The following is a 14,177-nucleotide window of genomic DNA, read 5'->3' as shown; positions in this document are numbered from 1 at the left end:
TCGCTGTGGGAGGATGGACTCGCGCAGGAGGACGACGCTGTCGGGCGTCGTGGTGGCTTCGATGGCAGAGAGACCTGGCACGGTACATGCAACACTATAGCTCTAAAGATGGTTGGTGGCAGGTGGCTGCAGAGGCCTCATACCCGGCATGCGTCCTGGTTGAGGAGAGCGCCGGACTGGTAGGTGCCCCATACCCGGCATGCGTCCTGGTTGGGACCTCAGGTCTTAGATGTTTAGGTTTGGCTGCGATGTCTGTTTGGTATTAGGCACAGACTATCTGCGCCCCTTCATCAAATGGATGTGTGTAGTGACAGTTGTTGCTTAGACGGTGGCTTTAGTCTTGCTGTTGTATGGCTTTGTAAGGTCTTGTGAGAATAATTAATAAAGTGGCCGTATGCATCGCCTAGATGCAGAGGCCGGGATCATCCTTCTTTTCTAAAAAAAATGACGCCACTGATGGGGGTGGCGTGCCCCTCCGGTAGCGACGCAACGCTGTCGGTGGTGAGAAGGCGCGACCACGCCAGCCGCCCTCGTTCCTCTCGGCGCAACTGCTCACAGACAGAGAGATATGAGAAGGGAAGGACTTCCATGGGAGAGAAGAGAGGATGCGCTGATCTATGGAGCTCGCTGTCAGCCCGTCCCCCTGCATCACGTATGCCACCGTCATTGTCAAACAATTTTTTTTGAACTAGTCAAACAAAAAATACATCCCAATATTTTTGTTCCTACTTGCATTAGTTTCTGCTACTCGTAAGCACTTTACTCTAGTTTCATTTCACTTATTAAGTTCAGACGTAAGGGCTTGACACCCACGGTGGTCATTGCTGTCAGTTCGTCACTGTTGTGGAATAACCAAATGCACATTTTCACACATACAAACATTCAGAAATAAGAATAGGAGCTCTCCTCCCGGCTCCTCAGCGATTTGGCATTCCTGGCCGTTGGATCGGGTGGCTTGATCGGATCTGGGCCATCGGATCAACCCCTGGAACGACCTTGTCCGTCGGATAAAAAAAGTTACTGCTGGAATGAATAGTTTCACCTCGACCGTGCCACCGCACGTAAATAGCCTGCCCCGTCGGGGGCATTTTCGTCCTTTCAGTCACACGGGGTATAAAAGGGCCGGCTCCCGTGGTGAACCCTGGCCGGCTCCCCTTCCCCTCCCGTGCGCCTCTTCTCCCCCTCTCTCTCGTTCCCCTCCCTCCCGGGCGCCTCCTCTCCTCCCGCCCACATCATCATCGCCACCACCACCGCCGCCGCCTCGAACCATGCCGTCGGCATCCATCCACTGCTCCGGCGCCGTCCAGATGCGCCGCAACAGAGCCCCCCAGGCCTCCCTCTCATCTGGTCCATGTACGCCGCCTGATTCCGGCGAGCCCCAACATCTCCGCCACCGACCAGCACAGCGCCGAGCTCGCCTCGCTCAACTACGTCCTCTCCTCCTGCTGGATTCGCCGCTCACGGCCCCCTACCTGTGACCCTGCCCCGTGGTTAGGGTTTCGGGTGTTGGTTGATTCCGGCGAGCCTCGACATCTCCGCCACCGTGCAGCACAGCGCCGAGCTCGCCTCGCTCCACTGCGTCCTCTCCTCCTGCCGGATTCGCCGCTCACGGCCCCCTACCCGTGACCCTGCCCCGTGGTTAGGGTTTCGGGTGTTGGTTCCAACACCGATGGCTATGTCAGGTGATTTCATCCCCTCCCCGCCCTCCTCCTCCTCATCTCTCTCTTCCTCTCTCTAATCTCTTGTTTTGTAGCAGCAGGGGACGAGTTGGGTGAGGGGATGATCATGGTGGTGGCCAGATCCACCATGGCTGCAAGTCCTTATTGTTCGTTCGTGGATCTTTGGGTCATCTGAAGGTCAACCCCTCTTCTCCACATACTTTTCAATCTTCCTTTAGGGTTAGGTGTATGCTGGTATGGCCATGTGGTTTTTTGGGTTTGTTATATTCTGTTGTCGTGCATGATGTGTGTAGGCTGGGAAGTGAGGGTCTTATTTTGTTTTTTATTATCTTTGGTAAAAGCCAAAAGTGCTACGACTTGTTATTGGCGGAGCACAGATTTATGTATTCTATTATTTGTCTGGATCCTTGTAGGGCGTGTGATCCTCTGTTGGTGGAGTGTTGGTGTTTTTGTTGCTTTCAGTCTAGCTAGGCTCCAAGGAAGGGCCTTTTGGATCTGTCTTATTCTCTTTCTAGCTTCTTGTCCAGGGGAGCATTGGATCTAGGTATGTTCTTAGTGAAACATGCCTTTGTTGTTGTGGAGAGGTTTAGGACAGCAAGTTTGTTGGGGTTGTATGATAATGAGGAGTACGCCATGAGATGCTTTACTGTTTTGGTGTGCCTTTTTGTTTGGTGCTTATGGATAAATAAATGGACTTGTTGAGAGACTAAGGCAAAGATAGAGGAATGGAGTTTTGGATCTGTCTTGTTTTGTTGGTACCATGTTGTCTAGGGGGGCATTGGATCTAGCTACATTTTTTAATGAAGTATGTCTTTGTTGTTGAGGTGGGGTTCAGGCCTCACAGGTGGGTCATACGATAATTAGATGGTTTCATATTTTTTGGATGAATAGATGGATCTTGTGGGAGATGACGACATCAACTGTCTTGCGGTTTTGCTACATGGATCAGATGACAGCCAGGGCTAGAATAGATTCAATTGTCTTGGAGATGTTTCTGTCATATGATAGTTAGGAGATGCTTTGCCGCTTCGGTTGTGCCCCTTTTGATTGGTATTTTTGGATGAATAAATGGATATTCTCAGGGATGAAGGCTAAAATATATTCAGTTGTATACTTGTATTAGAGTTGTAGTGTATGAATCTGGTGAGAGATAAGGGCTGAAATACATTCGGTTGTCTTGGAGTTTCAGGTTTTTTGTGCATTTGGTTCTGGTTGTTTTGATCTGACTAAGTGAAACCTAGGTTTCGTTGATTTCTTGGGATTGTTCATTATCTTGATCCATGCCTGGTACTGAATCTGAATGTTTTCATCTCCGGTACCATGGCACGACATTGGCGGCGGCATCTTGGTGAGGAAGAGGACGACAGTAGCTTAGGGAGGAAGATGACACTGGCGACCTGCAGTGTAAGAGGCTGCCGATGCCGCCGTTGGTGAAGAAGATGCTAGGTTTGCGTCATTTTTGTGGGAGTATTTTGGTGAATTACATATTTAGATTATGGTATGGTCATGGAAACCAAGAGAAGGAAACTAGCTTGGTGCTGTAGAGCCAGGTGTGTGCCCAGACAACTGAAAAGCTATTAGAACCACTATAAATCGAGGGACAACAGTCTTCATCGCCTAATTCCCCTTGTATTTAAATCGTAATTATATCTATCATCTCCTAACCATCGGCTCATGGGGACAGGACATGATCCAGGAGATGTTCGTCATGTCGAGCCTCCTAACCATCGGCTCCAGCCATCGGCAGCTAGAGTTCCTCGATAGTTCATGTGGCCTTAACTGCCGCCGGGCTCCCTGCGCCCACGCCTCAATTCTTCTACCTCCTCTCAAGTATATTTTGTGTCTCCTTTTCCTTATTTATTTCTCTTCCATGGTACTTTTGATGTCTGCTGGTATGTGTGTCCATATTTTCACTGACGTCATGTTTGCAGTGTATGAGGTAGCTTTCTTGTTAAAATGGCATTGCATGTCATGTTTGCTTTAAGGAAATCTTCCTATTTTTATTTTTCTACAATGTAGGGCACAATTTATACATGTTTCCTTTCTTAACTCGACCTGTTCCTGAAACTTTTATATTGATATGGTCTTGGTGGTCTCTGGTTTTGGTAATTAATTTGAAGGTCCATTTATCAAAAAAATAATAATTCGAAGGTCTACCTTTCTAGTTTTCATTACTTATATATGTGTATAGTCATGTATATGTTAATTTGATAGCGGAGTTAACTTTACAGAACATATAAGTTACCATTGTTTTGTTAGTTCATTGATGGTCAAATATACTATTTTTATATCATCTTATAAGTGCCACAAAAATTATGTAGTTTATTGTAGCATGTTGTCATTGGATTAAAAATATATATTTTAGAATGTGGTCTTTATATGCTCATTGTATGCATTTACAATGGCTTCTGAGGGTTTAATATGCCCAAGGTTGTTATAGAACATGTAGATACCCCTGTTCTATTTTCATGGTAAAACATACATCACCTCCTCGCCTCCTTGGCAGCTTCGGTGCCTGTGGCGTTTGTGCTCATCGGTGGGACGGTGCAAGGCGCAACTCCGATGCAGCAGCGTGGATGTCCGGTGTAGCAAGCGGTTCCTCGCCGGCTGTACGGCGTTCAGGCACAATGATAACCCGCAAGTATATGGGATAGTTGTAGCCTCTTTCGATAAGTAATAGTGTCGAACCCAACGAGGAGCTAAATGAAGGAAATATGCCCTAGAGGCAATAATAAAGTTATTATTTATTTCCTTATAATCATGATAAATGTTTATTATTCATGCTAGAATTGTATTAACCGGAAACATAATACATGTGTGAATACATAGACAAACAAAGTGTCACTAGTATGCCTCTACTTGACTAGCTCGTTAATCAAAGATGGTTATGTTTCCTAACCATGGACAAAGAGTTGTTATTTGATTAACGAGGTCACATCATTTGTTGAATGATCTGATTGACATGACCCATTCCATTAGCTTAGCACCCGATCGTTTAGTATGTTGCTATTGCTTTCTTCATGACTTATACATGTTCCTATGACTATGAGATTATGCAACTCCCGTTTGCCGGAGGAACACTTTGGGTGCTACCAAACGTCACAACGTAACTGGGTGATCATAAAGGAGCATTACAGGTGTCTCCAAAGGTAGATGTTGGGTTGGCGTATTTCGAGATTAGGATTTGTCACTCCGATTGTCGGAGAGGTATCTCTGGGCCCTCTCGGTAATACACATCACATAAGCCTTGCAAGCATTACAACTAATATGTTAGTTGTGAGATGATGTATTACGGAACGAGTAAAGAGACTTGCCGGTAACGAGATTGAACTAGGTATTGGATACCGACGATCGAATCTCGGGCAAGTAACATACCGATGACAAAGGGAACAACGTATGTTGTTATGCGGTCTGACCGATAAAGATCTTCGTCGAATATGTAGGAGCCAATATGGGCATCCAGGTCCCGCTATTGGTTATTGACCGGAGACATGTCTCGGTCATGTCTACATTGTTCTCGAACCCGTAGGGTCCGCACGCTTAAGGTTACGATGACAGTTACATTATGAGTTTATGCATTTTGATGTACCGAAGGTTGTTCGGAGTCCCGGATGTGATCACGGACATGACGAGGAGTCTCGAAATGGTCGAGACGTAAATATTGATATATTGGAAGCCTATGTTTGGACATCGGAAGTGTTCCGGGTGAAATCGGGATTTTACCGGGTTACCGGGAGGTTACCGGAATCCCCCGGGAGCCATATGGGCCTTCATGGGCCTTAGTGGAAAGGTGAAAGGGCTGCCCACAAGGGCTGCGCGCCTCCCCCCTTTCCCTAGTCCTATTAGGACTAGGAGAGGTGGCCCGCCACCCTTCTCCCTCTTTCCCACTTGGGGAATCCTAGTTGGAATAGGATTGGAGGGGAGTCCTACTCCCGGAAGGAGTAGGACTCCTCCTGCGCCTCTCTCTCTTGGCCGGCGCCCCCTCCCCCCTTGGATCCTTTATATACTGAGGTAGAGGCACCTCTAGACACACAAGTTGATCCACGTGATCTATTCCTTAGCCGTGTGCGGTGCCCCCTGCCACCATATACCTCGATAATACTGTAGCGGAGTTTAGGCGAAGCCCTGCTGCTGTAGTTCATCAAGATCGTCACCACGCCGTCGTGCTGACGGAACTCTTCCCCGACACTTTGCTGGATCGGAGTCCGGGGATCGTCGTCGAGCTGAACGTGTGCTCGAACTCGGAGGTGCCGTAGTTTCGGTGCTTGATCGGTTGGATCGTGAAGACGTACGACTACTTCCTCTACGTCGTGTCATCGCTTCCGCAGTCGGTCTGCGTTGGGTACATAGACAACACTCTCCCCTCGTTGCTATGCATCACATGATCTTGCGTGTGCGTAGGAATTTTTTTGAAATTACTACGAAACCCAATAGTAGCATCCGAGCCTAGGTTATTTATGTTGATGTTATATGCACGAGTAGAACACAAGTGAGTTGTGGACGATACAAGTCATACTGCCTACCAGCATGTCATACTTTGGTTCGGCGGTATTGTTGGACGAGACGACCCGGACCAACCTTACGCGTACGCTTACGCGAGACCGGTTCCCTCGACGTGCTTTGCACATAGATGGCTTGCGGGCGACTGTCTCTCCAACTTTAGTTGAATCGAGTATGGCTACGCCCGGTCCTTGAGAAGGTTAAAACGGAGTCTATTTGACAAACTATCGTTGTGGTTTTGATGCGTAGGTGAGATTGGTTCTTACTTAAGCCCGTAGCAGCCACGTAAAACATGCAACAACAAAGTAGAGGACGTCTAACTTGTTTTTGCAGGGCATGTTGTGATGTGATATGGTCAAGGCATGATGCTGAATTTTATTGTATGAGATGATCATGTTTTGTAACCGAGTTATCGGCAACTGGCAGGAGCCATATGGTTGTCGCTTTATTGTATGCAATGCAATCGCGATGTAATGCTTTACTTTATTACTAAACGGTAGTGATAGTCGTGGAAGCATAAGATTGGCGAGACGACAACGATGCTACGATGGAGATCAAGGTGTCGCGCCGGTGACGATGGTGATCATGACGGTGCTTCGGAGATGGAGATCACAAGCACAAGATGATGATGGCCATATCATATCACTTATATTGATTGCATGTGATGTTTATCTTTTTATGCATCTTATCTTGCTTTGATTGACGGTAGCATTATAAGATGATCTCTCACTAAATTATCAAGAAGTGTTCTCCCTGAGTATGCACCGTTGCCAAAGTTCGTCGTGCCCAGACACCACGTGATGATCGGGTGTGATAAGCTCTACGTCCATCTACAACGGGTGCAAGCCAGTTTTGCACACGCAGAATACTCAGGTTAAACTTGACGAGCCTAGCATATGCAGATATGGCCTCGGAACACGGAGACCGAAAGGTCGAGCGTGAATCATATAGTAGATATGATCAACATAAACGATGTTCACCATTGAAAGCTACTCCATCTCACGTGATGATCGGTTATGGTTTAGTTGATTTGGATCACGTAATCACTTAGAAGATTAGAGGGATGTCTATCTAAGTGGGAGTTCTTAAGTAATATGATTAATTGAACTTAAATTTATCATGAACTTAGTACCTGATAGTATCTTGCTTGTTTATGTTGATTGTAGATAGATGGCTCGTGCTGTTGTTACGTTGAATTTTAATGCGTTCCTTGAGAAAGCAAAGTTGAAAGATGATGGTAGCAATTACACGGACTGGGTCCGTAACTTGAGGATTATCCTCATTGCTGCTCAGAAGAATTACGTCCTGGAAGCACCGCTGGGTGCCAGGCCTGCTGCTGGAGCAACACCAGATGTTATGAACGTCTGGCAGAGCAAAGCTGATGACTACTCGATAGTTCAGTGTGCCATGCTTTACGGCTTAGAATCGGGACTTCAACGACGTTTTGAACGTCATGGAGCATATGAGATGTTCCAGGAGTTGAAGTTAATATTTCAAGCAAATGCCCGAATTAAGAGATATGAAGTCTCCAATAAGTTCTATAGCTGCAAGATGGAGGAGAACAGTTCTGTCAGTGAGCATATACTCAAAATGTCTGGGTATAATAATCACTTGATTCAATTGGGAGTTAATCTTCCGGATGATTGCGTCATTGACAGAATTCTCCAATCACTGCCACCAAGCTACAAGAGCTTCGTGATGAACTATAATATGCAAGGGATGAACAAGACTATTCCCGAGCTCTTCGCGATGCTGAAAGCTGCGGAGGTAGAAATCAAGAAGGAGCATCAAGTGTTGATGGTTAACAAGACCACTAGTTTCAAGAAAAAGGGCAAAGGGAAGAAGAAGGGGAACTTCAAAAAGAACGACAAGCTAGTTGCTACTCAAGAGAAGAAACCCAAGTCTGGACCTAAGCCTGAAACTGAGTGCTTCTACTGCAAGCAGACTGGTCACTGGAAGCGGAACTGCCCCAAGTATTTGGCGGATAAAAAGGATGGCAAGGTGAACAAAGGTATATGTGATATACATGTTATTGATGTCTACCTTACTAGAGCTCGCAGTAGCACCTGGGTATTTGATACTGGTTCTGTTGCTAATATTTGCAACTCGAAACAGGGACTACGGAATAAGCGGGCACTGGCAAAGGACGAGGTGACGATGCGCGTGGGAAATGGTTCCAAAGTTGATGTGATCGCGGTCGGCACGCTACCTCTACATCTACCTTCGGGATTAATATTAGACCTAAATAATTGTTATTTGGTGCCAGCGTTGAGCATGAACATTATATCTGGATCTTGTTTAATGCGAGACGGTTATTCATTTAAATCAGAGAATAATGGTTGTTCTATTTATATGAGTAATATCTTTTATGGTCATGCACCCTTGAAGAGTGGTCTATTCTTATTGAATCTCGATAGTAGTAATACACATATTCATAATGTTGAAACCAAAAGATGCAGAGTTGATAATGAAAGTGCAACTTATTTGTGACACTGTCGTTTAGGTCATATTGGTATAAAGCGCATGAAGAAACTCCATACTGATGGACTTTTGGAACCACTTGATTATGAATCACTTGGTACTTGCGAACCGTGCCTCATGGGCAAGATGACTAAAACACCGTTCTCCGCTACTATGGAGAGAGCAACAGATTTGTTGGAAATCATACATACCGATGTATGTGGCCCGATGAATATTGAGGCTCGTGGCGGATATCGTTATTTTCTCACCTTCACAGATGATTTAAGCAGATATGGGTATATCTACTTAATGAAACATAAGTCTGAAACATTTAAAGAATTTCAGAGTGAAGTTGAAAATCATCGTAACAAGAAAATAAAGTTTCTACGATCTCATCGTGGAGGAGAATATTTGAGTTACAAGTTTGGTGTACATTTGAAAAAACTGTGGAATAGTTTCGCAAATCACGCCACCCGGAACACCACAGCGTAATGGTGTGTCCGAACATCATAATCGTACTTTACTAGATATGGTGCGATCTATGATGTCTCTTACTGATTTACCGCTATCATTTTGGGGATATGCTTTAGAGACGGCCGCATTCACGTTAAATAGGGCACCATCAAAATCCATTGAGACGACGCCTTATGAACTGTGGTTTGGCAAGAAACCAAAGTTGTCGTTTCTTAAAGTTTTGGGGCTGCGATGCTTATGTGAAAAAGCTTCAACCTGATAAGCTCGAACCCAAATCGGAGAAATGTATCTTCATAGGATACCCAAAGGAGACTATTGGGTACACCTTCTATCATAGATCCGAAGGCAAGGCATTCGTTGCTAAGAATGGATCCTTTCTAGAGAAGGAGTTTCTCTCGAAAGAAGTGAGTGGGAGGAAAGTAGAACTTGACGAGGTAACTGTACCTGCTCCCTTACTGGAAAGTAGTTCATCACAGAAAACTGTTTCAGTGACACCTACACCAGTTAGTGAGGAAGCCAATGATAATGATCATGAAACTTCAGATCAAGATACTGCTGAACCTCGTAGATCAACCAGAGTAAGATCCGCACCAGAATGGTACGGTAATCCTATTCTGGAAGTCATGATACTAGATCATGATGAACCTACGAACTATGAAGAAGCGATGGTGAGCCCAGATTCCGCAAAGTGGCTTGAAGCCATGAAATCTGAGATGGGATCCATGTATGAGAACAAAGTATGGACTTTGGTTGACTTGCCCGTTGATCGGCAAGCAATTGAGAATAAATGGATTTTTAAGAAGAAGACTGACGCTGATGGTAATGTTACTGTCTACAAAGCTCGACTTGTCGCAAAAGGTTTTCGGCAAGTTCAAGGGATTGACTATGATGAGACCTTCTCACCCGTAGCAATGCTTAAGTCCGTCCGAATCATGTTAGCAATTGCCGCATTTTATGATTATGAAATTTGGCAGATGGATGTCAAAACTGCATTCCTGAATGGATTTCTGGAAGAAGAGTTGTATATGATGCAACCGGAAGGTTTTGTCGATCCAAAGGGAGCTAACAAAGTGTGCAAGCTCCAGCGATCCATTTATGGACTGGTGCAAGCCTCTCGGAGTTGGAATAAACGTTTTGATAGTGTGATCAAAGCATTTGGTTTGTACAAACTTTCGGAGAAGCCTGTATTTACAAGAAAGTGAGTGGGAGCTCTGTAGCATTTCTGATATTATATGTGGATGACATATTGCTGATTGGAAATGATATAGAATTTCTGGATAGCATAAAGGGATACTTGAATAAAAGTTTTTCAATGAAAGACCTCGGTGAAGCTGCTTACATATTAGGCATTAAGATCTATAGAGATAGATCAAGACGCTTAATTGGACTTTCACAAAGCACATACCTTGACAAGATTTTGAAGAAATTCAAAATGGATCAAGCAAAGAAAGGATTCTTGCCTGTATTAGAAGGTGTGAAGTTGAGTAAGACTCAATGCCCGACCACTGCAGAAGATAGAGAGAATATGAAAGATGTTCCCTATGCATCAGCCATAGGCTCTATCATGTATGCAATGCTGTGTACCAGACCTGATGTGTGCCTTGCTATAAGTTTAGCAGGGAGGTACCAAAGTAATCCAGGAGTGGATCACTGGACAGCGGTCAAGAACATCCTGAAATACCTGAAAAGGACTAAGGATATGTTTCTCGTATATGGAGGTGACAAAGAGCTCACCGTAAAAGGTTACGTTGATGCAAGCTTTGACACTGATCCGGACGATTCTAAATCGCAAACCGGATACGTGTTTACATTAAACGGTGGAGCTGTCAGTTGGGGCAGTTCTAAACAAAGCGTCGTAGCGGGATCTACATGTGAAGCGGAGTACATAGCTGCTTCGGAAGCAGCGAACGAAGGAGTCTGGATGAAGGAGTTCATATCCGATCTAGGTGTCATACCTAATGCATCGGGTCCAATGAAAATCTTTTGTGACAATACTGGTGCAATTGCCTTGGCAAAGGAATCCAGATTTCACAAAGGACCAAACACATCAAGAGACGCTTCAACTCCATCCGGGATCTAGTCCAGGTGGGAGACATAGAGATTTGAAAGATACATACGGATCTGAATGTTGCAGACCCGTTGACTAAGCCTCTTCCACGAGCAAAACATGATCAACACCAAAGCTCCATGGGTGTTAGATTCATTACAGTGTAATCTAGATTATTGACTCTAGTGCAAGTGGGAGACTGAAGGAAATATGCCCTAGAGGCAATAATAAAGTTATTATTTATTTCCTTATAATCATGATAAATGTTTATTATTCATGCTAGAATTGTATTAACCGGAAACATAATACATGTGTGAATACATAGACAAACAAAGTGTCACTAGTATGCCTCTACTTGACTAGCTCGTTAATCAAAGATGGTTATGTTTCCAAACCATGGACAAAGAGTTGTTATTTTATTAGTGAGGTCACATCATTAGTTGAATGATCTGATTGACATGACCCATTCCATTAGCTTAGCACCCGATCGTTTAGTATGTTGCTATTGCTTTCTTCATGACTTATACATGTTCCTATGACTATGAGATTATGCAACTCCAGTTTACCGGAGGAACACTTTGGGTGCTACTAAACGTCATAACGTAACTGGGTGATTATAAAGGAGCATTACAGGTGTCTCCAAAGGTAGATGTTGGGTTGGCGTATTTCGAGATTAGGATTTGTCACTCCGATTGTCGGAGAGGTATCTCTGGGCCCTCTCGGTAATACACATCACATAAGCCTTGCAAGCATTACAACTAATATGTTAGTTGTGAGATGATGTATTACGGAACGAGTAAAGAGACTTGCCGGTAACGAGATTGAACTAGGTATTGGATATCGACGACCGAATCTCGGGCAAGTAACATACCGATGACAAAGGGAACAACGTATGTCGTTATGCGGTCTGACCGATAAAGATTTTCGTAGAATATGTAGGAGCCAATATGGGCATCCAGGTCCCGCTATTGGTTATTGACCGGAGACGTGTCTCGGTCATGTCTACATTGTTCTCGAACCCGTAGGGTCCGCATGCTTAAGGTTACGATGACAGTTACATTATGAGTTTATGCATTTTGATGTACCGAAGGTTGTTCGGAGTCCCGGATGTGATCACGGACATGACGAGGAGTCTCGAAATGGTCGAGACGTAAAGATTGATATATTGGAAGCCTATGTTTGGACATCGGAAGTGTTCCGGATGAAATCGGGATTTTACCGGGTTACCGGGAGGTTACCGGAACCCCCCGGGAGCCATATGGGCCTTCATGGGCCTTAGTGGAAAGGTGAAAGGGCTGCCCACAAGGGCTGCGCACCTCCCCCCTTTCCCTAGTCCTATTAGGACTAGGAGAGGTGGCCCGCCACCCTTCTCCCTCTTTCCCACTTGGGGAATCCTAGTTGGAATAGGATTGGAGGGGAGTCCTACTCCCGGAAGGAGTAGGACTCCTCCTGCGCCTCCCTCTCTTGGCCGGCGGCCCCTTCCCCCTTGGCTCCTTTATATACTGAGGTAGAGGCACCTCTAGACACACAAGTTGATCCACGTGATCTATTCCTTAGCCGTGTGCGGTGCCCCCTGCCACCATATACCTCGATAATACTGTAGCGGAGTTTAGGCGAAGCCCTGCTGCTGTAGTTCATCAAGATCGTCACCATGCCGTCGTGCTGACGGAACTCTTCCCCGACACTTTGCTGGATCGGAGTCCGGGGATCGTCATCGAGCTGAACGTGTGCTCGAACTCGGAGGTGCCGTAGTTTCGGTGCTTGATCGGTTGGATCGTGAAGACGTACGACTACTTCCTCTACGTCGTGTCATCGCTTCCGCAGTCGGTCTGCGTTGGGTACGTAGACAACACTCTCCCCTCGTTACTATGCATCACATGATCTTGCGTGTGCGTAGGAAATTTTTTGAAATTACTACGAAACCCAACACTAAAGGTAGAACAAATACTCTCTCAAGTCCTATCGGCCACAGATACAACTCTACGCACGCTTGACGTTCGCTTTACCTAGAACAAGTATGAAACTAGAAGTACTTTGTAGGTGTGATAGGATAGGTTTGCAAGATAATGAAGAGCACGTAAATAAAAGCTAGGGGCTGTTTATATAAAGATGCAATAAAGGAAATATAGCGAGTGTGGAAAAGTGGTGGTAGGAGTTGTGGAATTGTCCCTAAGCAATTGACTACGTTATTAGACCGATAGCAAGTATTATGTGGGAGAGGCCACAACTAGCATATCATCCCTGACTTGGAATTCTATGCACTTATGATTGGAACTATTAGCAAGCATCCGCAACTACTAACGTTCATTAAGGTAAAACCCAACCATAGCATTAAGATATATTGGCCCCCCTTCAATCCCGTATGCATCAATTTCTATACTAGGTTGAAGCTTCTGTCACTCTAGCCCTCCAATACATAGTCCTATCAACATACAACTAACCCTATGGTGTGATCCACGCGCACGCTCATATGATGGGCACCAAAGGACAGCAACATAACCACAAGCAAATTAAATCAATCATAGCAATTCATCAACCACCAATAGGACAACGAAAATCTACTCAGACATCATAGCATGGCAACACATCATTGAATAATAATACGAAGCATAAAGCACCATGTTCAAGTAGAGGGTACAGCGGGTTGCGGGAGAGTGGACCGCTGTAGATAGAGGGGGGAAGGTGATGGAGATGTTGGTGAAGATGACGACGGTGCTGGTGAAGATCGCGGTGATGATGATTGCCCCCGGTGGCGTTCCGGCGCCACCGGAAGCAAGGGGGAGAGAGCATCCCTTCTTCTTCTTCTTCCTTGACCTCCTCCCTAGATGGGAGAAGGGTTTCCCCTCTGGTCCTTGGCTCCCATGGTTTGGAAGGGGCGAGAGCCCCTCCGAGATTGGATCTATCTCTCTGTTTCTGCGTTCTCAGATTCTACTCCTTCACCGTTTCCTTTATATCTGGAGAACTCCGATTGGGGTGAATCTTTCGCCCAGATCTTTCTCATAAAATTAGCTTTCTTG

This window comes from Triticum aestivum, chromosome 6B, assembly GCF_018294505.1.
Source record: "Triticum aestivum cultivar Chinese Spring chromosome 6B, IWGSC CS RefSeq v2.1, whole genome shotgun sequence".
Classification (NCBI taxonomy): domain Eukaryota; kingdom Viridiplantae; phylum Streptophyta; class Magnoliopsida; order Poales; family Poaceae; genus Triticum; species Triticum aestivum.
This window is presented reverse-complemented; position numbering follows the sequence as displayed.